Genomic DNA, 26238 nt, shown 5'->3' on the forward strand with positions numbered 1-26238 from the left:
TGAGCCACCACGCCCAGCCTAGGGTTTTAATTTAAATGTGTATGATAACCAATGATATTAAACTTCTATGTATGCACTTACTGGCCATTTGTATATCTTCTTCTGTGAAATATCTTTGAACTTTTTACACATTTCTAAAAATCGGGTTGTCTTCAAATTGAGTCGTAAGGGTTCTTTACATTCTGTATACCACCAGTCTTTTAGCAGATAGATGCATTGTAAATAATTTTTTTTTCTGGCCTGTGGCTTGCTGTTTAATTTCCTTTTTAACAGGGTCTTTTGAAAAGGAGAAATTTTAAATTTCCTCAAGGTTTAATTTATTGAAAATTTATTGGCTCATGATTTGGGCTTCCTAAGAAATCTTTGCTTACCACAGGGTTGTGAAGATTTTCTCCTGTTTCCGTCTAGAAGTTTTATAGTTTTAGTTTTTATGTTTAGGCCTATGATGTTTTTCAAATTCATTTTTGTGTACCATATGAGGAAATGGTCATTTCCATATATAGTTGTTTCAGTACTTTACTGAATAGACCATCCTTTCCTCATTGGATTATTTTGGCAGTTTTGTAAAACATCAACAGACCATGTATGTGTGGGTCTGTTTCTGGATTCTCTATTCTGTTCCACAAATATATGTTAACTCTTATAGCAATATTACTTGCCTTGATTACTGTAGTTTTTTTTTTTTTTTTTTTTGATGGAGTCTCGCTTTGTCACCCAGGCTGGAGTGCAGTGGTGTGATCTTGGCTCACTGCAACCTCCGCCACCCAGGTTCCAGCAATTATTTTGCCTCAGCCTCCCAAGTAGCTGGGATTACAGGTGCCTGCCACCACGCCTGGCTAATTTTTGTATTTTTAGTAGAGACGGGGTTTCACTATGGCAGCCAGGCTGGTCTCGAACTCCTGACCTCAGGTAATCCCCCCACCTCGGCTTCCCAAAGTGCTGGGATTACAGGCATGAGCCACCGTGCCTGGCCTACTATAGCTTTACAGTAAGTCTTCTCATTGAAATGTTATATATATAACAAAATAAAAATTTGTTTTTATGTTATTTTAGGTTTTCCACATTTTCTCATCTTTTTCAAAGTTATTTTTGCTCTTCTAGGACTTTTCTGTCTCCATATAAATTTTAGAATCACCTTATAAATTTTTATTAAAAAATCTACTGGGCGTTTAATTGGGATTGCATTAAACCTCAGCTCAACTTGAGTAAAACCAATATCTTAATGATATTGAGTTTTCCAATCCATGAACAGGGTATATCCCTCCGTCTATTTAGGTCTTTAATTTCTCTCAGGAGTGCTTTGAAGTTTTCAATTTACAAGTATTGCACATATTTTATTAATTTTATCCCCAAAGTACTTCACATGCTCGATGAAAAATTTTTCATTTCCTAATTCATCCTTGCTAGATTAGGTATACAATTGATTTTTGTATATTGAACTTGTATCCAGCAACCTTGCCAAATTAACTTCTTAGCAAAACAGACTGGATGCGGTGTTTACCCCTGGGCACAGAGGGACACACACACAGCATCCCAGGCAGTGCTGCAGATGTAAGGTTGTTCCCAGATTTGTCCATAGAGTCATTCCATTTCATTGCCCTCAGAGACTAACAAAGTTAAACCTTTATGCAGGGCCAGAGAGAGGCTTCTAAGGCATAACATTTAGGAAACTCTTGCTCTTAGCAAGGACAAGGCATCCTTAAAAAACCTCCTTAAATTTTGCATCTTGCTCCCATGTCATCATTATAAAACCCGAATGGAATTCCGCTTGCTAAAAACTCCCTTTTTCATATGCATATTTAATGTTCACTCGAAAATCTAAATGCATCTACAGAAAGAAAACAAACAGAACTATTTCTGTTTAAAAGTAATTCTTTATTTTTAAATCTCCTGTGTGCCCACAGACATCCAGGGCACAAAATAAAGAGCATGCACGTGGCAGCTCCAGATCCCACAGGCACAGGGATGTGACACTGGATTTTCCAGAAATGCAGCTGCCACACAAACCAAGGGAGATGGCTCTTTGTTTTTTGGGGACTTCTCCAAGAATCGTTCACCATGGCAGAGCCTCACGGTGCTGAGAACAACACCACTGATGCTGGCTTCCATCCATTGGCCTCTGCAGCTGTCCCTTGAAAACATGTGCCAGACAGTCCTGGAGAATTCTTTTAAGAGACTAGGAGCAAGTATTATCTAGTGTGTGTTAAATATACACAGAAGAAACTTTGGTTTTGGGTGGGGGATGGTGGCTTGCGTCTGTAATTCCAGTACTCTGGGAGGTCAAGGCAGGAGGATAGCTTTAGGCCAGGAGTTCAAGACCAGACCTGGCAACGTAGTGAGACTTCATCTCTACAAAAACCAAAACAATTACTGGGCGTTGTGGCTCATGCCTGTAATCCCAGCACTTTGGGAGGCCAAGGTAGGAGGATTGCTTGTGTCCAGGAGTTCAAGACCAGCCTGGGCAACATAGTGAGACCCTGTCTCTACCAAAAAAAATTAAAAATTAGCCTGGCATGGTGGTGTGTGCCTGTAGTTCTAGCTACTTGGGAGGCTGAGGCGGGAGAATCACTTAAGCCTGGGAGGTTGAGGCTGCAAGGAGCTATGATCATGCCACTGCACTTCAGCCTGGATAACAGAACAAGATCCTGTCCTAAAAAAAAAAAAAAAAAAAAAGGAAAGGAAAGAAAAAAAAAAGAACTTTGGTTTTCTATGGAAAATAGACACAAATCTTTCTTATTTCTAGGCACAAACAATTTCAGGCTTTGCACCATATAAGTGTCCCACAGAACATTTGCAAGGTGGCAGGAAGCTGAGTGTTGCAGTGAGGGGCTGTCCTGGACAATGGGGGCACCTGTTGCTCTGGCTGTGCCACCAAATGCCAGACACAATCACGGCAACCACCAAAGGGCTCTTATAAATGTCTGAATGCCACTGTAGAGAAATGCTGTTTTTAAAGGGGCATTGGGCTGCAGGGTGGCAAGAGTCTCATCAAAGTGTGCGCCCAATTCAAATACTCACCTTCCCCACTGTTACTGTTACCAGAAAGGGGTCCCGATCCAGATCCTAAGAGAGGGTTCTTGGACCTCACATGAGAAAAAAATTGAGGCAAGTCTGTAAAGTATGTTTCACGTGTCTGTGTGAAGAGACCACCAAACAGGCTTTGTGTGAGCAACATGGCTGTTTATTTCACCTGGGTGCAGGCGGGCTGAGTCCGAAAAAGGAGTCAGCAAAGGGTGGTGGGATTATCATTAGCTCTTATAGGTTTTGGGATAGGTGGTGGAGTTAAGAGCAATGTTTTGGTGGTAGGGGGTGGATCTCACAAAGTACATTCTCAAGGGTGGGGAGAATTACAAAGAAACTTCTTAAGGGTGGGGGAGATTATAAAGAACCTTCTTAAGGGTGGGGGAGATTACAAAGTACGTTGATCAGTTAGGGTGGAGCAGAAACAAATCACAATGGTGGAATGTCATCAGTTAAGGCTATTTTCACTTCTGTGGGTCTTCAGTTGCTTCAGGCCATCTGGATGTATAAGTGCAGGTCACTGGGGGTATGATGGCTTAGCTTAGGCTCAGAGGTCTGACAAAGTGAAAGCAAGTTTATTAGGAAAGTAAAGGAATAAAAGAATGGTTACTCCAGCGGCAGAACAGCGGTATGGGCTGCTCACTGATTACACTTATAGTTATTTCTTGATTATATGCTAAACAAGGGGTGGATTGTTCATGAGTTTTCCAGGAAAGGGGTGGGCAATTCCTGGAACTGAGGGTTCCTCCCCTCTTCAGACCATAAAGAGTAACTCCTGGATGTTGCCGTGGCATTTGTAAACGGTCATGGCGCTGGTGGAGTGTCTCTTAGCATGCTAATGTATTATAATTAGCATACAATGAGCAGTGAGGACAACCAGAGGTCACTCTGTCACCAACTTGGTTATGGTGGGATTTGGCTGAGTTCTTTGCCTCAAACTGTTTAATCAGCAAGGTCTTCGTGATCTGTATCTTGTGCCAACCTCCTATCTCATCCTGGGACTTAGAATACCAAACTTCCTGGGAATGCCGCCCAGTAGGTCTCAGTCTCATTTTACCCAGCCCCTATTCAAGATGGAGTTGCTCTGGTTTGAATGCCTCTGAGGTTACAATGCAGGAAGCATTTCTCTCAGACCTCCTCTCCCCCTCAGTATCAGTCTCTCCCCCTCTGCTACCTCAAAACCAAATATTAAAAACAAAACAAAACAAAAAATACTCCAGTCTTTCCCTTGACCACCCTTTCCAGCCACAACCCATTTCTCGGTTCCCTTTCAGTGCCAAACTCCTCAGCAGAGCTGTCCGCTCCTGCTGTCTCCATTCTATCACCTCACACCCACTTTTTAATCTAAGCAAAAGAATCTGAACATATAGAAGAGTGCAGAGAATTCACAGCCCAGATTTGACAACTGCAAACATTTTGCTGTATTTGATTGGGATTTGTGTGTTTCATCTTCCCCACCCTTTCCTCCCATGCTTCCCGCCTCTGAGCCCTACCCCAGGCTGGGTTCCGTATTCCACACTCACCGCCTGGTTGAGGCATCCCAGTGGGGCGGCGCCTCCATCTGTCTGGGAGTTTGGCTGGTGGCCGCCTGCGCCTCGGGTAGGGAAGCTCCACGAGACAGAGATCTCGTCCATTCTCACCCCAAGCTCTCCTGCACCTCGTTAAAGCATCCAATAAATAGTTGTTGCACCGAAGAATGGCCACCCACCAGCTGAACTCCCAGCCTGATCCCTGATTGCCAATAATAGGATCTTACACGTCAATTCAAGCCTAATTATTTCCCTTTTGATTATTTTTTTGTCTTCTAGTTCTGATCATTTTTGTAATAAGGCACTCCCTGGTGGAAACATGGAAAGTACAGAGAGGTAAAAAGCGGAAGGGGAAAACTCACTCATAGTCCCATCATCCAAAAACAGCCCAATCACATGGCTCAAGGCAACACCTCTTTGTCTTACCTATTTTGACGTGGATGCAACAGGTAGAGAGTTTCATTCACCTGAAACTCCACCATCGATCCTCATAAGAAAAGCAGAGAGAGAACTACGTGCTCCCTGGGGTCCCATGGGTGGCAATGAGGTCCTCAGTCCAGTTCCTGTGAAAAGATGTCTCGAGAGTTTTTTTGAGACAGAGTCTCACTCTGGTGCCCAGGCCGGAGTGCGGCGGCACGATCTTGCCTCACTGCAACTCCCACCTCCTGGGTTCAAGCAATTCTCATGCCTCAGCCTCCTGAGTAGCTCGGATTACAGGTGCCCACCACCAGGCCCAGCTAATCTTTTTTTTTCATTTTTAGTAGAGATGGGGTTTCGCCATGTTGGCCAGGTTGGTCTCAAATGCCAACCTCAGGTGATCTGCCCGCCTCGGTCTCCCAAAGTGCTGGGATTACAGGCGTGAGCCACCGTGCCTGGCCGAGTCATTTTTGGCTGCAGAAAGGTTTGGGGTTCCCCCTGGTTGGTGGGGGATATCAATGAGGGGAGAGGTGGAGAGATTTCAGCAACTTCTGTGCCTGGGAAACTTTGAGATGGGGAAGAGAAGCCTACACTGGATTTATGGGTAGCCTTCTAGGCAAAGCTCTCTGTGAATCATTGTGGCTTCTGGATTCCAGCTGCCATTTCCTTCAGTCCTACATCAAGCAGTGACTGGGCCACGTGGAGCCCTGCGAGTGATGGGTTACAGTGACAGTCACACATGTATATGTCTGAGGGAACTTCATTGTAGCCAACAGCTCCTGCTCAGGATTGAAAGAAATAGAATATCAGAGGCATATTAGAGTTTTCCAGAGAAACAGAACCCATAGGCTACATAGAGACATAAGAGGAGATTTATTATGGGAATTGGTTCATGCAATTATGGAGGCTGAGAAGTCCACCATCTGCCACCTGCGGAGTGGCCTGGGGGCCAGGGCAGGATGGGGAGGGAAGGGAGGGAGTCAGAACCCCCTCCTGTACACACTTCCATGTTGATATTATTACATTTTGTTGTAATCATTCATTTATGGGTTTGTGCCTCCCAATGACTTCCTGTTCCTCTAAGGGGACTATGTCTTATTGATCTTTGAGTTACCAGCTCCATGGACAGCACCAGCAGATGCATAGAGCTCAACACATCTGTTGGCCGAATCCACCTCCTTTCACCCTGAGGCACCCTGCACAGGGTTTTCAGCACTGCGTGGATGCTCCTTCCCCACCTGGCTGACTCCTTGAGCACAGCTTTAGTCATGAGCCCCATGGGACCACCCCAAGTCTCTCTGTGGATGTACTTGGCCAGATCATGGGTTAAGCTCCTTTTTGGGGCCATGCCCACTGGGCCAGTACTCATGGTTCTCCTCCTGCCAGGAATGCCGTTAGTAGGTAGAGCCGGGCCACTGCCCCGCAAAATGGACACGTGGCTCTGCCTAAGGCAGCAAGGACCACCAGGATGGTGTGGGAGGAGGGGAGGAAAAGGACCTGGGGCTCTGAGGCAGGGCAGGCTTCATGGGTCTGTGCGGCCACTTAAGAAGGGCCCAAGCTTGTTCCAATGCTTTCCAACCACCAGCTTGATATTACTTCCGAATAAAAGGCCTGTGTTTTCATTTTGCACTGGAACCCACACATTTTGTAGCTGGTGCTGCTGTGAGGAATTAGCAGAGGAGGGTCCCAGAAGCAAGAAGGAACAATGGGCTGTTCAGAAGAAGCTCTGGGCCTCAGCCACCCTCAGAGAGCAGTGATGGCCGGAGCTTGGGCAGGGGGTGGGTGAGTAGGGGGCAGGGACAAGGCTGGCACGCTCTCTCTGCCCTGATCGGAGACCCACGATTCTCCAAGGCATTGGGGACCAATATCCCTGGTCCACGAATGGCCACAGGCCCCAGTGGTGAACTTCGTTTTTTTCTCATTGGAGAGAAAATAGCTGAGTGAAGACCTGCGATTGAAGATCACCCCAATGCAGAAATATTTTTTTCAGAGAAAAGAAAAATCGAGTTCTCAGTGTTCCAGCATGGCTTTGCCAAGACTGAGAGGAGGCTGGGGCAGATTGAGCCCCATGAGACCCCCCTCATGCCCCCACATCCAACAACTGCAAAATGTTCAGTGACCCAAACAGATGACAGCCAGTCACAGGGTCACAGGGACCCGAGCTGCACAGACAGCTCATCCTCACCCTCATTATATGCAGATTCTGTATTTGCAAATTTGCCTACTTGCTTAAATGTATTTGTAAATCCAAAATCAGCACTCAGGGCCTTTTTTTTTTTTTTTAATCTGAGACAGAATCTTGCTCTGTTGCCCAGGCTGGAGTGCAGTGGCGTGATCTTGGCTCACCGCAAGCTCAGCCTCCTGAGTTCACGACATTCTCCCACCTCAGCCTCCCGAGTAGCTGGGACTACAGGCGTGTGCCACCGCACCCAGCTGATTTTGTTTTTGTATTTTTAGTAGAGATGGGGTTTCACTGTGTTAGCTAGGATGGTCTTGATCTCCTGACCCTGTGATCCACCCTCCTTGGCCTCCCAAAGTGCTGGGATTACAGGCGTGAGCCACCGCGCCTGGCCAGTCAGGGCCTTTTGAGGTCATTTATGGACAGGCCCAGTGGCCGAAAAAAAAAAAAAAAAAAAAAAAAGGCTTTGAATGTATGTTCCCAGTTGAGGCTGAACAAGGAACTGCCATCTTGCTTCAGCTCTTATGTCATAAACACATTTTTTCGAAGTCTATTTGGTGCTATGGTTTTGCATTTTCATGTTTCTTCTCGGTGATTTTGTTTAAAATGGCCCTGGCTCCAGAATAGCACTAAAGTGCTATCTGTTGTTCTAAGCACAAGAACCTGCCCCATGGAGAAAACACATGTGTTAGATACACTTCGTGCAGGCATGAGATAATTAATCAGCAATAGACACAAAATGATGTATATTTAAACAGAAACACACATAAAGGAGAATTGTTTATTCATTGACTAATAAATGTGACCAGAGGCTGGGCATGGTGGCTCACGCCTGTAATCCTAGCACTTTGGGAGGCCGAGGTGGGTGAATCACCTGAGGTCAGGAGTTCGAGACCAGCCTGGCCAACATGGCAAAACCCCGTCTTTACTAAACATACAAAAATTAGCCAGATGTGGTGGTGTGTACCTATAATCCCAGCTACTTGGGACGGTGAGGCAGGAGAATCACTTGAACCTGGAGGGCAGAGGTTGCAGTGAGCCGAGATCGCACCACTTCACTCCAGCCTGGGCGAAAGAGCCAGACTTTGTCTAAAAAAAAAAAAAAAAAAATGTGACCAGAGGCTCACAGGACCCTGACCCCAAGTTTCCCTAAAAGCAATAATTCAGTATCCACTAGCTCTAGTTCAGTCTTTGAGGGGACCTTACAGAATATAATTATTGCCAATGATGAGCATCAGCTGTAATCCGAGAGGCCTAAGAGGTTTAGGAATGCATTTCGGGTTTCTTTGCCTTGCGGGTATATAGACTTAAATCACCACTTTTTTGATGAGAAATAGGCTTAGAGAGATTAAATGATGCTATGGACGAACATCTGTGCTCCTCCAAATTCATATGTCAAAGGCAGAATCTTTCTGATTCTAGAGCCAGGACATACTTTTCAAACATTTGCACCGAAGCATCCCCAACACGGAAGAGGGAAATACGGGTCCCTGGGGGTACAAAGGGGTGGAAAATGACCCTTCTGGGTGTAAAAGTCCTTGAAAGTCTCTGTTTGACCTTAAAAATTCCTGTAAATTATTCATTCCACTCTACAGATAGTATGCTTTTGTTTTACCATAAAATATTATATTAAATCACTAGTTGAATGGTGTAACTCCAACAGCTAGACACACTCACTCGGATGTCATATACACTCCTAGAAAGAAGGGGCTGCTGAGCCTAACTCATCCCTGTGTTCCCTGGGCCCAACAGAATAGAGAGTCCCACACAGACACGGGATGAAGAGGGTCAGACAGAGGCACGGGATGAAGAGGGTCCCACACAGGCACGAGATGAAGAGGGTCAGACAGAGGCACGGGATGAAGAGGGTCCCACACAGGCACGAGATGAAGAGGGTCCCACACAGACACGGGATGAAGAGGGTCCCGCACAGACACGGGATGAAGAGGGTCCCGCACAGACACGGGAGGAAGAGTGTCCCGCACAGGCACGGGATGAAGAGGGTCCCAGCACAGGTACAGGATGAAGAGGGTCACTGCCAGAAGCCAGGGCGCTGCGAGAGACAATGTGACAAAATCATTTCCTTAGGCATGGTCCTCTGGATACTCCAGCTTGGGCCAGTTTTCCACACTCCCTGCGGGACACGCATGCGCCTCTATCCTGATTGACCACGTGGGGGCGCCCCACACGCGCTGTACCCCGGTACCCGCACCTCTGCGCGTTTCACTCAGATGTGGCTTTGTTTCCCACGATGTCCGCATCCTCCTCTGTGTCAGCCATGGTTGCCATGGATACCGTGGCTCCCAGCCAGAGGAGGGTCTCAGGGCTCAGAGGCTTTGTTGATGTTAGGCCATCAGTTCAAGAACAGGACCACGCAGTGGGGAGCTGTGTGCTGATGCGGAAGGACCCTGTGGATGTTACCGGGGAAGAATGAATGGAACTGCCTTCTGAGCAGCCTCAATGGAGACCAACCCAACACGCTCACCTTGTGTTCACCCCGTGCAGCAGGGACTGCCCCTGCCTCCCACGCAGGAGGGGCCAAACCCACTCACAGCAGGCCTGAGGCCCCCAGGTCTCGGGGTCACGGGGGAGTTCCTTGTTCCTCTGTCCCTCGTCCTTTCTGTCAGCTCGCTGTGGCGTGTTGATGCTGGCGTCGTGGTCCTTCGTCTTCCTTTGTGCTCACACTGACAGTTTCTGGACTTACGCATGTGGATGTCTGATAAGTGCATCCAGAGAGCCATGCCTTTTCATAAATGATGGTTGCTTCTCAGATTCACTGTGGCCAGGACACTGCGTTTTTGGAGACCACGTGCCGGCGGGCACACACCCTCCTGTTGCTCAGATGAACCAACCGGCCTCCATTCCTGTGCTTCCACAAGTGGCCTGTTCCACACCTGCAGCCGTCTGTGTGCCAATCAGGGACTGCTGAACAACACCTGTGGCTCTGAGGGCGTCCTCTGAGGGATCTCACCCGAGTCCCACGGAATCTGATTCTGCAGCAGCCTCCCTTTCCCAGTGGCCACCCAGTCCCCACGCTGCCCACTGGGGCTCTTCTCGACCCCCATCATGGGCGTGTGGCTTGCCTGGCCGTGACAGCAGGCTGTAGTTTCCTGCACCCACCGCACCCTCTCTCTACAACACTCTCCAGCTTGAGCAGCGTCTTCAGGAAACGCCATCTGGTCACAGCGCCCATCCGCGGCGCAGACCCACTCCTCCCTTCCATCAGTGTGGCTTTTGTGTTGGTTCAGTTACTCTTCTTGGTTTCTTTTGAATAATTTCGTTTTCCTTTCCTAATTTCTTAGGATGAGTACAACATAATCGTTCTTTTGATGTGCTTGGCTCATCTTCCTACTTTAATAACGAAAGCATTTTAAAGTGCTAACATTTCCTGTGAGTATTGGTTTTTGAGGATTCACACAGATTTCGGGATGAAACGTCCTTTTTTATTATTATTACTTTCAGGATAATATGCCATTGTAAAACTTCCTATTTGAGCTAGGTGTAAGCTAGGAATGTGTCTCTTAATTTTGAAGTTGTAAACATTTTTGGGTTATCTCTGTAGTAATTATTCCCAATTGTTTTGGATTATGTTTAGAGGATTTGCTGGTAAAGCCTGTTTAAAAAATATTCTCGGCCGGGCACGGTGGCTTATGCCTGCAATCCCAGCACCTTGGGAGGCCAAGGGGGGTGGGGGCGCGGATCACTCGAGGTCAGGAGTTTGAGACCAGCCTGGCCAAAATGATGAGACCCCATCTTTACTAAAAATACAAAAATTAGATGGGTGTAGTGGTGCATGCCTGTAATCCCAGCTACTTGGGAGCTGAGGCAGGAGAATCGCTTGAACCTGGGGGGTGGAGGTTGCAGTGAACCAGGATTATGCCACTGCACTCCAGCCTGGGCGACAGAGTGAGACTCTGTCTCAAAAAATAAAATAAAAATAAAAAATAAATAAAGACGTTCTCAAGGATTTCTTTATGGCTAAGAACAGGAATGTGTTCCATGGACTTGAAAAAATGAATCCCTACTCAGGTGATATAAAGATATATTTCTATTAAGTATGAAGATTTTAGTGTATCTTATTGTATATATTGACATTTCCCACTATACTTGTATATGTGTATTTACACATATTGATTAATATGTGTATACATGTACACATACATAAATATATACACATACATATACGAGTGTGCATCTTTTTTTTTCCCCCGAGATAGGGTCTCAGTCTGTTGCCCAGGCTGGAGTGCAGTGGCGTGATCTCGGCTCACTGCAACTTGGCCTCCTGGGTTCAAGCTATTCTCATGCCTCAGCCTCCCAAGTAGCTGGGACTACAGGCACCCGCCACCATATCTGGCTAATTTTTTTTAGTAGAGACAGTGTTCCACCATGTTGGTTAGTCTGGTCTTGAACTCCCGACCTCAGGTGATCCACTTGCCTTGGCCTCCCAAAATGCTGGGATTACAGGCGTGAGCCGCTGTGCCTGGTCATGGATCTAAATTTTAATCAAAGTCTCCTACCATTTCTTTTTTCTTTTCTTTTTTTTTTTTTTTCTGAGACAGAGTCTCGCTCTGTCAACCAGGCTGGAGTGCAGTGGCTCGAACTCAGCTCACTGCAACCTCTGCCTCCTGGGTTCAAGTGATTCTCCTGCCTCAGCCTCCTGAGTAGCTGGGATTTATGTGTCACCATGCCTGGCTAATTTTTGTATTTTTAGTAGGATAGGGTTTCACCATGTTGGTCAGGCTGCAGTCTCCTACCATTTAGGATAGCTTTTGTTTATGTCTACCTGCGGCACTGTTTTGTGGACACAGGTGTATTTTTTTCATAAATGGTGGCTTTTATCATTATGTAATGTCCATTTTTTTCTAGTTAGTGCTTTAACCCTCAATTCCACTTTCTCTCATATTACCACTCATGTTTGCTTTTTGTTTCCATCTGCCTGGACTTCTTGTGACCATCTTATTTTGGTTCTGCTTTTTCCTTCCTTCCCCTTTCTTGCCCTCATTTGAACTAACTTTTGTTTTTTCCTTTTCCTATTGTTTGTTTATTCTTTCTGTGTTAACCATAGATTTTTTTATATGTATACTTAAATTAACAAAATCTAAATTTAATCAATATATTCATTCTCTTAGTTAAGGACTTTACAATGCTTTAATTCTTATATAACCCATCTAACTTACACATACTATTGTTGTCTTCACTTTTATCTTTTTTAATCCCTAAAATTAGACATTATTATTATTGCTTCATAGTCAATATTTAGATGTCTATGTTTTAACCAGTTTCTTTGCTATTATTTCATATTTTTAGAGCTAAAGATAATTTTAATTTTGAAATGATTTTATACTTGTAGAAATTTGGGCTGGGTGAGGTAGCTCACCCCTGTAATCCTTGCATTTCGGGAGGCTGAGGTGGGAGGATGACTTGGGCTTGGGAGTTCGAGTCCAGCCTAGGCAACATAGTGAGACCTCGTCTCTATAAAATAAAAAGAATTTTAAAAAGAAAATTTCAAGAAGAGTACAAATAGCATGCTTTCCCCTTCTGAACCACTTGAGAATTAATTACCAGCCTGATGCCCATTATCTCAAATTCTTTAGGGTGTACATCCTACAACAAGGACAGTCTCCTGCATAGCAAGGCAACATCAACATCAGGAAATTAACACTCACACACTACTACCATCTAATCAACAGAATCCTGCATTCATGTTTAGGCAATTTCTCAGGAACATCCTTTGTACCAACAAGATCTCATCTTGGGTCACAAGTCGTATTTAGTTGACATGTCTCTTCAGTCTCCTTCAATCCAACAGTTTCTCTGTCTTTTCTTGATTTGTATGACCTGACGCTTTTGAAAAGCACAGATCAGTTATTTTGTAGAATGTTCCTCAAGTACAGGATTGTCTGATGCTTCCTTTTGATTAGATTCAGGTTACGCATTTTTGGCACGACTATCATAGCAGCTGGGCTGTGTTCTTTCCATTGTATCCTATCAGGGAGAACACAACATAGATTTATCCTATGACTGGTGATGGGACATCATGCTTTGACTGTGACTTTGGTCACTTGGCTAAAATGGTATCTGCCAGGTGTCTCCACCGTAAAGTTATTATTTTTCCCTTTGTATTTAACAAATGTTTTGTAAAGAAGTACCTCGAAACCACGTAAATATTCCTGCCTGTTCAAACTTTCACTTATCAGCATTAACATCTACTGATACTTCTTGGCTAAATTACTGATTACTAACAGCTATGATGATTATCAAATGGTAACTTTTCTAATTCCATAACTTCTTCCACGTTTGTTAGTTGGCATTTTGTTGTAAGAAAATTTTTTCTTCTCCTCATTTATGTATTCATTCATTAGTATCTATATGGCTTTCTGTTTTATCCAATAGGTTATGTTATTATTATTAGTTTGGTGTTCAAATTACGTCAGAACAAGCGGGACCCCTTTAGAGCTGGCTCCTCTGTCCTTTTAATTAATCTCCATCGATTTCTGAGCACATGCTCACTCTCTGGCACGAAAGATGTTATAGGTTTATCTTGTGCTTTTCCTACCTCAACCCTGGAATCAGCCATTTTCCCAAGAAATCCTGGTTGCTTTTAGGGGAGAATGGTATTTAGAAACCAAGATTTGAGTGCTGGGCACGCTCATTGCTGTCGGGGTGTTATTGCACCCAGGCCTTCTTGGTGGATAAAGCTAGCAACACATGTACGTACACACACAATTATATCTATATTCATTTCTGTATCTGTCCATAAGTATTGAAAACCATTAGTTCATCCCTCCAATTAGAATCTAACACACAGCGTTCATTCCAGTTTCCTCCTTTTCCGTGTCTGTAACTTCTGTGGCAGTGAGAAACCTGGCTTTCATTTTCCTCAATATTTTGCTTATTTGATCAATCTTTTCTAGGTAACCAACCTACCTCCATGATGCCATGTGCTTCTCAGTACTCAGAGCCACTTTGCTCTGAGGACATTTTCCCATCCCAATGAGATACCTGAAAAGATGGGCCTTGTTTTTCATAGTCCCTTCAGGCTAAGGGGACAAAAGTCAGAGTGCCTGGAAAGGGTGGTCTGAGGACATAAGAAAAAGAACAACCAGAAACCAACAAAAGTGCTTTTCCTATTCTCTCACTCGATAATCAACAAGCAATACTTCTTGACTGATCTGCTTGATCTTTTCCCCCGTACACCAAGCAATCAATCGACTTTGCAGAGGACACCAGCTAGGCATCCTCCAATTCAATTCTGACGCTGTCTACCTGGAGACGGCGTCAGATCCCACAGGCTGAGCACTCAGTCCCACAAGGCTGCCCCCACTTCCAGTGCTCATCGAAAGCCCCAGGTTGTTCCACCTGTAATTCTGACCCACCAGCTATAAATGGTGGTTCCCATGACCCCCTTTTTGGGTTTGATTAATTTGCTGGAGTGACTTACAGAACTTAAGGAAACACTTATTTACATTTACCAGTTTATTACAAAGGATATTACGAAGGATACAGATGAAGAAATGCATAGGGCGAGGTATGGGGAAGGGGCGTGTTTCCCTCTCCAGGTGCACACCCTCCAGGAACCTCCACGTGTTCAGCTATCCAGAAGCTCCCAGAACCAAGTCTTTTTGGGTTGTTTAATTTTTAAATTTATTTTATATATATATTAAAAAATAAATTTTTAAATTTATTTTATATTTTTCCATAGGTTATTGGGGAACAGGTGGTGTTTGGTTACATGAGTAGGTTCTTTAGTGGTGATTTGTGAGATTTTGGTGTACCCATCACCCAAGCAGTATACACTGCACCCTATTTGCAGTCTTTTATCCCGCGCCCCCCCCACCCATCCCCCCAGGTCCCCAAAGTCCATTGTATTATTCTTATGCCTTTGTGTCCTCATAGCTTAGCTGCCACATATCAGTGAGAATATACGATGTTTGGTTTTCCATTCCTGAGTGACTTCACTTAGAATAATTTTCTCCAAACTCATCCAAGTCACTGCGAATGCCATTAATTCATTCCTTTTTATGGCTGAGTAGTAGTTCCCTTTTGGGTTTTTATGGAAGCTTTATTACATAGGCATGATTGATTAAATTATTGGTCATTGGCCATTTAACCTTCAGCCCCTCTCTCTTCCCCAGAGGTTGGTGGGGGACAAGATGAAAGTCCTAATCATCTAATCCTGCTTTGGTCTTTCTTGTGACCAGCCACCATCCTGAAGCTACCTAGGGGCTGTCAGCCATCAGTGAATTCATTAGCTACAAAAGACACTCATCACTTTGAAAATTCCAAGAATTTTAAGAGTTGTGTGCCAGGAAAAGACCAAATATATATTTCACAAGATCACAGATGGGAACCTGTAAACCCTATCCCACTTTAGGCTAGGACCTAAAGGGCTACACGGAAGGAAATAGAATAATCTTAGCTTTTCATCATCTGGACAGCTCCGAAAATCTGAAGCCCTGAATTTATACTAAGGTGATTCTAGACCGGGCATGGTGGAATCATGCCTGTGACCCCAGCACTTTGGGAGGCCCAGGTGGGAGGATCACTTGAGCCCAGGAGTTTGAGACCAGCCTGGACAACACGGTGAGACCTGGTCTCTACAAAAAATATTTTTAAAAAATTAGCCAGGCATAGTGGTGTGCACCTGTGGTCCCAGATACTCGGGAGGCTGAAGTAGGATTGCTTGAGCCGAGGAGGTAGAGGCTGCAGTGAGCCCTGATCATGACCCTGCACTCCAGCCTGGGCAACAGAGTGAGACCCTGTCTCCAAAAAAAAAAAAAAAAACAAAAAAGAAGAAGAAGAAGAAGAGATGATTCTAGATCGTTATTATCCTCAGTACCTGGAAAAAAGAAAAGGAAAAGAAATATTATCTTTAAAGGAGAATTACATCCCTCAGGTCTCAAGTGTTTTCTACAATTAATTTTTTTCTTTTTAGACAGAGTCCCGTTCTGTTTCCAGTCTGGAGTGCAGTGGCTTGATCTGGGCTCACTGCAAGCTCTGCCTCCCGGGTTCACGCCATTCTCCTGCCTCAGCCTCCCGAGTAGCTGGTACTACAGGCGCCCGCCACCACACCCGGCTAATTTTTTTGAATTTTTAGTAGAGAGGCGGTTTCACTGTGTTAGCCAGCATGGTCTCAATCTCCTGACCTCGTGATCCACCTGCCTCAGCCTCCCAAAGTGCTGGGATTATAGGCATGAACCACCGCACCTGGCCTAATTTTTTGTATTTTAATGGAGACAGGGTTTCACCTTGTTGGCCAGGATGGTCTCATTCTCCTGACCTCGTGATCTGCCCACCTCAGCCTCCCAAAGTTATGGGATTACAGGCATGAGCCACTGCACCCGGCCTCTATCGTTAATTTTTAAAATAGTTATCAGGCCAGGCGTGATGGTTCACACTTGTAGTCTCAGCACTTTGGGAAGCCAAAGTGGGTGGACCACTTGAGGCCAGGAGTTCGAGACCAGCCTGGCCAACATGGCGAAACCCCATCTCTACTAAAAATACAAAAATTAGCCGGATGTGGTGGTGGCCACCTGTAATCCCAGCTACTCGGGAGGCTGAGGCAGGAGAATCGCTTGAACCTGGAAGGTGGGAGTTGCAGTGAGCAGACATAGAGTCACTGAACTCTAGCCTGGGAGACAGAGCAAGACTCTGTCTCAAAATAACATAAAATAAAACAAAATAAAATAAAATAAGGTATCAACTACACATTCCAAAATAATCAGATGCATGAAGAGACACTTAGAGCAAGAACCAGCACAAACAGTAACAGAGGGACACAATATTCAATATACTATAAAAACTGTAGACTATGGAATAATTATGTTTACTACGTTCAAGGAAATACATGCTATGCTTGAATTTTTTGGCCAAAAATAAAAAAGCAGCAGCAGCAAAACCTGACATAGCAGCTTTGACAAAGAACCAAATAGAAATTCTAGAACTAAAAAATAACTAAAATTAGGAATTCCACTGAATTCCTAATTCCTAAGACAGGAATTCAATTATTAGTTTATTATACATAGGTATAGAGAGAATTAGTGAACTGGAATATAGGTCAAAATAAACCTGGCAAAATAAAGCATGAAGAAACAAAACCTCTCTGTCTCTTGTCTCTCAGAAGAGAGATGAAAAGATCTAATCTGTTTCATTAGAGCCTCAGAAGAGTGGCTGGAGGAAATGGTGCAGAAACATTTGGAAAGATTATGGCTGAGATTTCTCTGGATTTGAGGAAGAACTAATGTTAATACTCATAGATGAGTTAATACTCATAGATTCAAGAGGCCTGCAAATACCAAGTAGGATAAAGAGAAGGAGGAAGTAATTGCAGCTTTGGCTGCCTCACAGAGAAGCCACTGTCCCTGCCATGATGATGAAATTCCAAGAGGCACCACATCAGCCCCCGCCCCACTGTGACCCTCGCCCAGACCACATGACTGAGTCATGGTGTCAGGGAGCCATACCCTGGTCACTGCCCAAGAGCTACCTTCGAATCCTCATTTTGAAAGTGAAATTGCATAATTTTCACTCCATGTACTCTGGAGCCTATGTATAAGAAACTAAACTTTAGAAGCAAGGAGATAGGACAAGAGGAAAGGCAGTCAACTTGGCCACCATACTGGTGACAAAGGTGTGCACCAATGGGAGGGGAGCTGGGGTAATGATTCAGCCTGGAAAGGTGAGTAGAACCAGAGGGAAGGCACGAGGATGACCCATCAGGACCAGGTGGAAAATTCCACTGGGATCTGTGCAGTCCCTACACCCTGCTTCCCGCAACCATCCTCAACCCAACAGCCCCACAATCCCATTCTACCACAAAGATTATGTAGCTCCTTCTTTACTGTCCTGAAATGGAATTCAGAGATACATTTTTAGACCTCAATATAATTCTCTGACAGTAATAAAGAAGAAATAAAGATAACTTAAATAAAGTAATCTGTATTATAATAGATAAATGTCCAAGCACAACTCCACTAGGAGACATGGTCTTCCAAATGGGTGACTAAATCTTGATAAAAATTGGAACAAAACAAAGTACAATCTTATTTCACATGATAGTTGAAAACTTCAGGATTCAGTTAAAAATATATTTAATATAAAATATAACACATTATATTTTTATATATAGTAAAATAATATTAGGTTTTAGGTGCTGAATGATTATAAACAAAGTACTGTAATAAAATTTAATTTTGAAATTATGAGACTTCTTTAGCATTTCAGAATAACTTTAAAATGATTTAAAATGATTTTAAATGCAGTCCAGTGGACATTCAGAAGTTGTGCGGGATATGGATGAATCTTGGTGGTGTGGGACCATCTTGCCCACTGTGGAACATTTTAAGTCCCCACCCCAGTTTTTGCAGATGCCAACAGTGTCCTCACCCAGTCACTGTGATACAAAATGCCTCCAGAAGTCTCCAAACCTATTCCGGGTTCTGCCCGTGTTGAGGGCTCCTGGTTTAGGGTGTGGGCTTGGGCTGGCACTGTGGGTGGACACTTGTTCCTCTGACTGCCTGCTGGCCTCACCACCCCTGTGGGCCACAGCCTTGGAAAGAACAGTCCTCATTGGCTTTTTCTTCAAACACGACCCTGGGGATGGCTTTAGTAGCTCCTGGAATGGGGAATCTTAGCCCCGTCTATGGTCAGGTGTCTCCCCAGCTCGCTGAAGAAGAATGTGAAGGGAGAAAGGCTGAGAAGGGCCCCATTAAAGGCGGAAGAATCGCTTCCTCACCTTTCCCCAGTGAGAGAAGATGCGCTTTATTTGTCCATAAAACACACCCATAGCAAAGGCCTGGCACGGTGCACAGTGTGGGGAGCAGAGGATGGGGTCCTGCCCTCCTAGAGTGTACAGCCTGGGTGTGTGGGGGACAGAGATAATAAACAAGGAAATAAACGGTTACGAGTGTCCCAACAGTCACAGGAAAGAACAAGTGCTGTGTGTGGAAGAATAAACCAGAAGGACGCCACAAAGGAAGGACGGTTGGGGTGGGGGCGGCCACAAGAAGCTCCCACTCTGTCTTCAGAGCTTTGGGTGGGGGGGCGGGTGCCCAAGCTATACTCACCCCTGAGGCTGTTGGTCTCTGGCCAACTTTAACAATGATTCAGGTCTCACTGGACGCACAAGGTATACGTCCTTTCAGAAAGAATGCAGAGCAATGGAAGAGTGGGTGGATTCTTTAACAAAGAAATTGCAAAATTCCAGCAAAATACAACATTTTGGAAGGAAAATCCCTTAGAGGCTCCCCTTTGGTGGCATAGCATCATGGAAATGAACCAAAGAAGAAATGAAACATTTAAAGAACATCCTAAGTTTTAAATTAGACCCAAATGCTGCGACCTCATCAAATAAACACCCAATCCACCAAATTCTAGCCCCACCAGGAGGAGTTAAGGAAGGAGCACTCTCTCAAAATGGCACCCGGGGCCAGCCCTGTGATGGGCGGACTCGGGTCACGTGACCCCAACTGCGTCTTCAAGACTGATCTCTTGTGAGGCTCTTAAAGCGGCGCTCCCCAACCTTTCTAGCACCAGGGACTGGTTTGGAGGAAGGCAAATTTTCCAGATGGTGGGGGATGGGGGTGGGGGTGGTTTCAGGATGATTCAAGGGCATTTCATTTATTGTGCACTTTATTTCTATTATTATTACGTTGTAATATATAAGGAAGTAATTATACCCCTCACCATAATGTAGAATCAGTAGGAGCCCTGACCTTGTTTTCCTGCAATGCGACGGCGGCGACAGATCATCAGGCATCAGGTTCTCATAAGGAGCGCACAGCCTAGATCCCTTGCATGCGCGGTTCACAGCAGAGTTCGTGCTCCTGTGAGAATCTAACGCCGGCACTAATCTGACCTGAGTGGCGCTCTGGTGGTCACGTGAGCAACGGGGAAGCGGCCGTAAGAACAGATGAAGCTTCCCTAGCTCACCAGCCGCTCGTCTCCTGCTGTGTGGCCTGGTTCCTAACAGGCCATGGACTGGTACCAGTCTGTGGCCCAGGGGCTGGGGACCCTTGCCCTAAAGGCTCCCGGGGCCGGCTGGGCCTGCTTGTGGGTAAGGGAGAGAGGACAGAAGCCTGTGCTGCTCAGGAGCCCCCACCACATAATGCCCTGTGTCCCAGATCCTAAATTCCTGAAAAGGCTAAAGTAAAGGACGATATTAGAGGATACTGAAAGTTTTGTTCCACAACTCCAAAACTTCTTTTATTGCAAAAAGATTTCCTTACCAAGCTTTGACATATATATATAAATTTTTTTTCTTTTTTGAAACAGGGTCTTACTCTGTCACCCAGGCTGGAGTACCATGGCTCAACCTTGGTTCACTGCAGCCTCAAACTCCCAGGCTCAAGCCATCCTCCCACCTCAGCCTCACAAGTAGCTGGGACCACAGACATGCTCCACTATGACTGGCTAATTTTTAAACTTTTTTGTAGAGACAGGGGTCTCCCTCTGTTGCCCAGGCTGGTCTTGAACTCCTGACCTCAAGCGATCCTCTCGCTTCAGCCTCTGAAAGTACTGGGATTATAGGAGTGAGCCACCTTGCCCAGCTTAAAAATGCCTATTAAAGAAAATTTAGAAAACATATAGAAAGGGAAAAAGTCGATTCCATCTTTGTTTCCATTTTGCCATCTGTCCAGTGCACTGGGGTGTGGAATGCTAACCTCGTCTCCTCCTACTACCCATGACTCTGCCACCTCCCACCTGTCCTCCTGCTTTTCATCGACCACACCTCCCACCTTGTGACCTTTGCACTGGCTCTTTCCTCTGCTGGAATGCATTTTCCCAGAATCTGTATGCCTGACTCCCTCACCACTGAGTCTTTACTCATACACGACCTTCTTGACAACACTGACCTTGACCGCCCCACTTGTAATTGCACTTCCGACCACTCCTGATCCCCCTCCCGGCTACTCCGCTTAGTCTTGTTCCTATAGCACTTACCACCTTCCTGCAAGCTAGGTAATTTACTTCCGGATTATGGTTATTTTCTATTCCTGTCTCCCCGATTGGACTGTGTCTATGTCTGTGTCTATGTCTACGTCAGCTCCACGGGCATAGAGATTTTTACCATTTTCTTCACAGGCATATCCCAAGCACCTGGAACAGTGCCTGTCACATACCAGGTGCTCAGTACATTTTTACTTGATGAATTAAATTAATGAAGCCTGGCTGATATTTATTGAGTACTTACTCTGTGCCAGACATTGTTTCAAGTACTTTACATTTTTCCAACAACCCTTGGAGAAAGTTTTAATAAACCCATTTTACAAATGAGGAACCCTAGGCACAGAAAGGCTAAGCAACTCGCCTAAGATCACACAGCCAGTAAATGTCAGTGCCAGGATTTGAACCCAGGCAGTCTGACACCAGAGCTCATAGTCTCAATTGCAGTGAACACCACAGAGCCAGGCATGTTTTAGTGGTCACTACATTTTAGTTGAATAAATGAATAAATAGCTAAAAACCAAATATATCAAATAACATTCTAATTTCTCTGCCTAGAGATCAATACTGGCCAACACATGATGGGACATTTTTCTTGACCCTCTCCAATGTGAATTACTTCCTTTTATATGGAAGATTGTGAGCCCTTTGAAGAACTGATGGAAGCTATTGGACAGTAGAAGACACAGAGTGTACATGCAGGTGAAATGTTGCATGCAATTTTCAGGGGCTTAATGGACATTCCCCATCACATTACAGTTCTCCAGAGAAACAGAACCAACATGGGAGATCTGTGTGTATGTCTATGTCTGTGTCTGCGTCTCCATCTCTGTCTATGTCTGCCTCTGCGCCTGCACCTGCGTCTGCATGTGCGTTTGCGTCTGTCTGCGTCTGCGTCCGCGTCTGGATCTGGGTCTGTGTCTGTGTCTGTCTGTGTCTGCGTCTGCGTCTGTCTGCGTCTGCATCTGCGTCTGCATCTAGGTCTGGGTCTGTGTCTGTGTCTGTCTGTGTCTGTGTCTGCGTCTGTATCTGTCTGCGTCTGTGTCTGTGTCTGCGTCTGCGTCTGTCTGCATCTGCGTCTGCATCTAGGTCTGTGTCTGTGTCTATGTCTGTGTCTGTGTCTGTGTCTATCTGTGTCTGTGTCAGTGTCTATGTCTGCGTCTATGTCTATGTCTATATTAATCAGGATTTTCCAGAGAAACAGAACCAATGGGATATAGATAGATGATAGATGTGTACATAATATATATAGAGGGATAGATGGATAAAAATAGATAGATGATAGATAGATAGATAGATAGATAGATAGATAGATAGATAGATATGAGAGGAGCGTTATTAGGGGAACTGGCTCAGGTAATCAAAAGTTGAGAAGCCCTGCAATATGCCATCTGCAAACAGGAGAAGCAGGGAAGCTGGTAGCATGACTCAGTCCAGGCACAAAGGTCTGAGAACCAGGGGGCCAATGGGGTAACTTTCAGTAGGAGCCAGAGGCCTGAGAAACGGGGATCTGCTGGTGCAAGTCTCAGAGTCCAAAGGTCAGAGAACCTAGAGTTGTGATGTTCAAGGGCAGGAGAAGAAGGATGTCCCAGTTCCAGGAGAAAGAGAGCGAGCAAATTGGGCCTTCCCAAGCCTTTTTGTCTGTCCTGGCCTTCAGCCAAGTGGATGGTGCTCCCTGCACACTGAGTAAGGGTGGATGTTCCTTACTCAGCTTACTGATTCAAATGCAAGTCTCTTCCAGAAACATCCCCAGACATACCCAGAAATCATGCTTTACCAGCTGTTTCATATTTCATAATTTGGTTGACACCAAAAATTAACTATCGCAATATCTATATGTATGATCTAGATCTGTATCTCTATCTAACTGCCTATCATCTAGCTGAGAGATGTATTAGAAGGTACTGGCTCATGTGATTATGGAGGCCAAGAGGTCCCACAGTCTGTTGTTTGCAAGCTGGAGACCCAGGAAAGCTGGAGACCCTGAAGAGTGGGAGACCCAGAAGAGCTGAAGACCCAGAAGCTGGAGACCTGGTAGAGCTTGAAACCCAGAAGCTGGAGACCCAGGAGTGCCAGAGACCCAGGAGAGCTAGAGACCCAGGAGAGCTGAAGTCCCAGAAGCTGGAGACCTGGTAGAGCTGGAAACCCAGAAGCTGGAGACCCAGGAGAGCTGGTGGTGTAGTTCGAAGGCCTGAGAGCTTGATGGTCAATGGTGCAGATTCCAGTCTGAGTCTGAAGGTATGAGAACCAGGAGCACCAAGGACAGAAGATTGATGCTCGAGCAGTCAGGCAGGGAGGGAATTCAACCTTCCTTTGCCTTTTTGTTCTCATCAGGCCCTTAACAGGTTGCATGTTGCCCGCCCACATTAGGGAGACTGTCTGCTATCCTCAGCCCACCGATTCAAATGCTCATCTCTTCTGGAAACACCTTTATGTAAACACCCGGAAATGACGCTTAGCCAGCTACCTGGGCATCCTGTGGCCCAGTCAAGTTGACACATAAACTTAACCATCACATCACCCTCCTCTTTCAACCAAATATGGACCAGGGGGTCATGCACTCCAAGGAAGCTGGCCTGGTGGCTGGCCCACTCTGCACTGACCCTCTATGCAGTCTCTGGCCCCCTCAGCTTTAGAGGGAATTAAAGGATACTTCTTTAAGGGTCATTTAGACTGAATTCATTCTTTCCAGGCACTGAGCCAGGGGATGCTGCAATGACCGTGACAGGCCAGATACTGCCATGGCAGAGGGGGTATCAGAGGAACCTAGGCAGACCATCCTGGCTGACCTACAGTGAGAGCAGTGGTTTCTTTCAGGGAGTGGCATGATTCAGTGGGGAATGTGGAGGAGGAAGAGGGAAGTCAGTGAGACCCTTGAGGAGGCCATGGCAGTTGTTCACTGATAGTTCTCTGCATCAGGGTGCTGGCCATGGAGATGGGAAGAAGTGGACAGATTCAAGAAATATCTCAGAGACAGAGCATAAGATTTGGTAATAGATCAGATGAGGGGTTTTTAGATTGTCACAGAGGCAAACCAGGAGATAGGACTCATGTGCAAAGGATTTATTAAAGTGTTTGCAGGACAAATGGGAAGGACAGTAGCCATGCAGGACAAATCCCAGATGGCCTTGGCCACCCAGCTCTTCCCCACTTTCTTGCTTGTCATTTTCAGAATAACTGTTGATTGTGCTGGGAGTGCAACATCTTGAGATAAGAAGGAACTGCCTGGAACAGTCCAGGGTCTCTCCCTGTCCCTCCTAGAACAAGATGTCCTGCAACACTTGTGCTAAGTGAGTCAACTTCCCCTAGGTATAAAACCTAGAGTGGAGCATCTTTTGGCGTCCCTCGGCTGTGGTGCTGCCTAGGGCATGTGCAGATGGACTCTACCCACCCTGGCCAGCTTGCCTGAGCTGTGTCGGGGAGCAGGTACCCTAGGCTCCTGCTGTCCCCTGATGCCGATCCGTGAATAATAAAGTTGCTTTTCTTAATTTACAGTGTGAGCGTTCTGTCTCACCCGGCTCGTGCAAGTGGTAGAGTAACCTTCCTCACAGGGGGAAGCAGGATCAGGAGGAAGCCACACAAAGGTGCAGTCTCAGGTGAGAGCTGAGCCCCAGCCAGATCCCGCAGGACACTCTGCAGCCTTAACGATGTCCCAGAGCTCATCCCACCTCGAAGCAAGGCAGCTGGGCTCTCTGAGGGCTGCTGCCAGCTGCAGGCTCCCAGACACTCCTGGCTTTCAGGGGTATCTTGTTAAAGTGGCAGGGAGAAGAAAAGGGAGACTTTAAGGATCACATCAGGTTATCTGCTGCCAGGTGGATGGTGCCACCATGATTGAGATGGAAAGATAAGGGGCAGCAGGGGTTCGGGGGATCAAGGACTGGACTCCTTGAGTGTGAAGTGCCCGTTAGACATTCCAGTGGCAACATCAGGTAGACCATTGGTATGATTCTGGGGTCTGGGGGTGTGTGGGGTGGGGTTGGGCTGGAGGTGCGCTTCTGGGAGTCACTGGGTGTGGCCGGCGTCTGAAGCCATGAGACCATCCACAGGGCCTTGGCATATGCCATCCCTTCTGCTGGGAACTCGCTGGCCTCCTCCTCACTTGTTAATTTCTACTCATGCTGAGGCCCTTAGCTCATGCATCGCTTCCTTAGGGAGTGTCTCTGACCTCCCTGGCCGCACCAAAGCCCCCTGTCAACCTTGTTCTCCTGAGAACCTGAACTTCCGCTCTGTAGCAATGGCCGCAGTTGGAGGTTTGCATCTATTTGTGTGATTTTGTGGGTTTTATCCACCATGGGGCCCTCAGCTTCCTCTTCCCATGCTTGATGGAGAATTGGAGTGTCACGCCACTGACGGCTCTGCTCTGAGGAGGTCTTTCTAGCCTCAGGAGCTTGTTCATGGGGTCCCTTTCATTCCCACCAATTTGTTAGTCCAGCTTCATCTCTTGCTGAGCTATTCTCCGCCTTGAGACCTAACTGTTCACCCTCCCTGAGTTGGCTGTGTGCGATCCTGCCCCATGACCGTGCAGATGCCACGTGACCCAGTCCGCAGTCGTCTCTTGTCCCCATTGCTGGAGCCAGCCTCCACCTCTCAGTGGTCCTTTCTGAGACCAGACAGATGAAATTAGGCGCATTCAGGGTGGTACGGCTGTAGACGTGCAGGTCCTTTCAAAAGTGCCTTCTCCTCGAGGCTCTTTCCAGCCCTCTCTCCTAGAGGAGCCCTTTTCTCCTGCTCTGTGTCTCCCCTTGGACCCCTTAACACGGTCTGTGTTTTTTGAATATCCCTCGGCACAGCAACGGTGTGTGCTTTCTTGCCTGAGGGCTGCAACCAAGCCTGAGTCCACCTCGAGACTCCCTGGAGCAGAGCCCAGCCCTGGCATGCAGTGTTCAGAGTACGTGGAGTCGTGCACTGCTGCTGTGTGCATCTCTGTGTGTTCAGTACAGAGCTGCAGAAGGGCCACCCCTTCATTACCTGGGGTCCCAGAAGTCCCTATTGTCAGGAAAAAGGCATGAAAACCTCAGCCTCTGCTTCTGGTTCCTGACTCACACTGGTCACCTTGACCTTATAAACAACTCCTGCAAACCTCTGTTATTTTATGGCTTTGTTCTGTTTTTATCAGTGTGTTTTATCTAATATATTCTGAAAAATTTA

General features: G+C 46.0%; 1 long non-coding RNA gene across 1 annotated transcript; it reads right to left on the bottom strand.

The window, feature by feature from the left end:
- Positions 1 to 1980: 1980 nt before the first annotated feature.
- Positions 1981 to 17587, bottom strand: LOC134731198 (uncharacterized). Its single transcript, XR_010113356.1, has 3 exons — positions 9359 to 17587; positions 4545 to 8235; positions 1981 to 3576 (listed from the first exon to the last, which is right to left on the bottom strand). It is a non-coding gene; the product is annotated as an uncharacterized LOC134731198 (long non-coding RNA).
- Positions 17588 to 26238: the final 8651 nt, after the last annotated feature.

The sequence above is a fragment of the Pan paniscus genome, chromosome 9 (genome assembly GCF_029289425.2).
Source record: "Pan paniscus chromosome 9, NHGRI_mPanPan1-v2.0_pri, whole genome shotgun sequence".
NCBI lineage: Eukaryota > Metazoa > Chordata > Mammalia > Primates > Hominidae > Pan > Pan paniscus.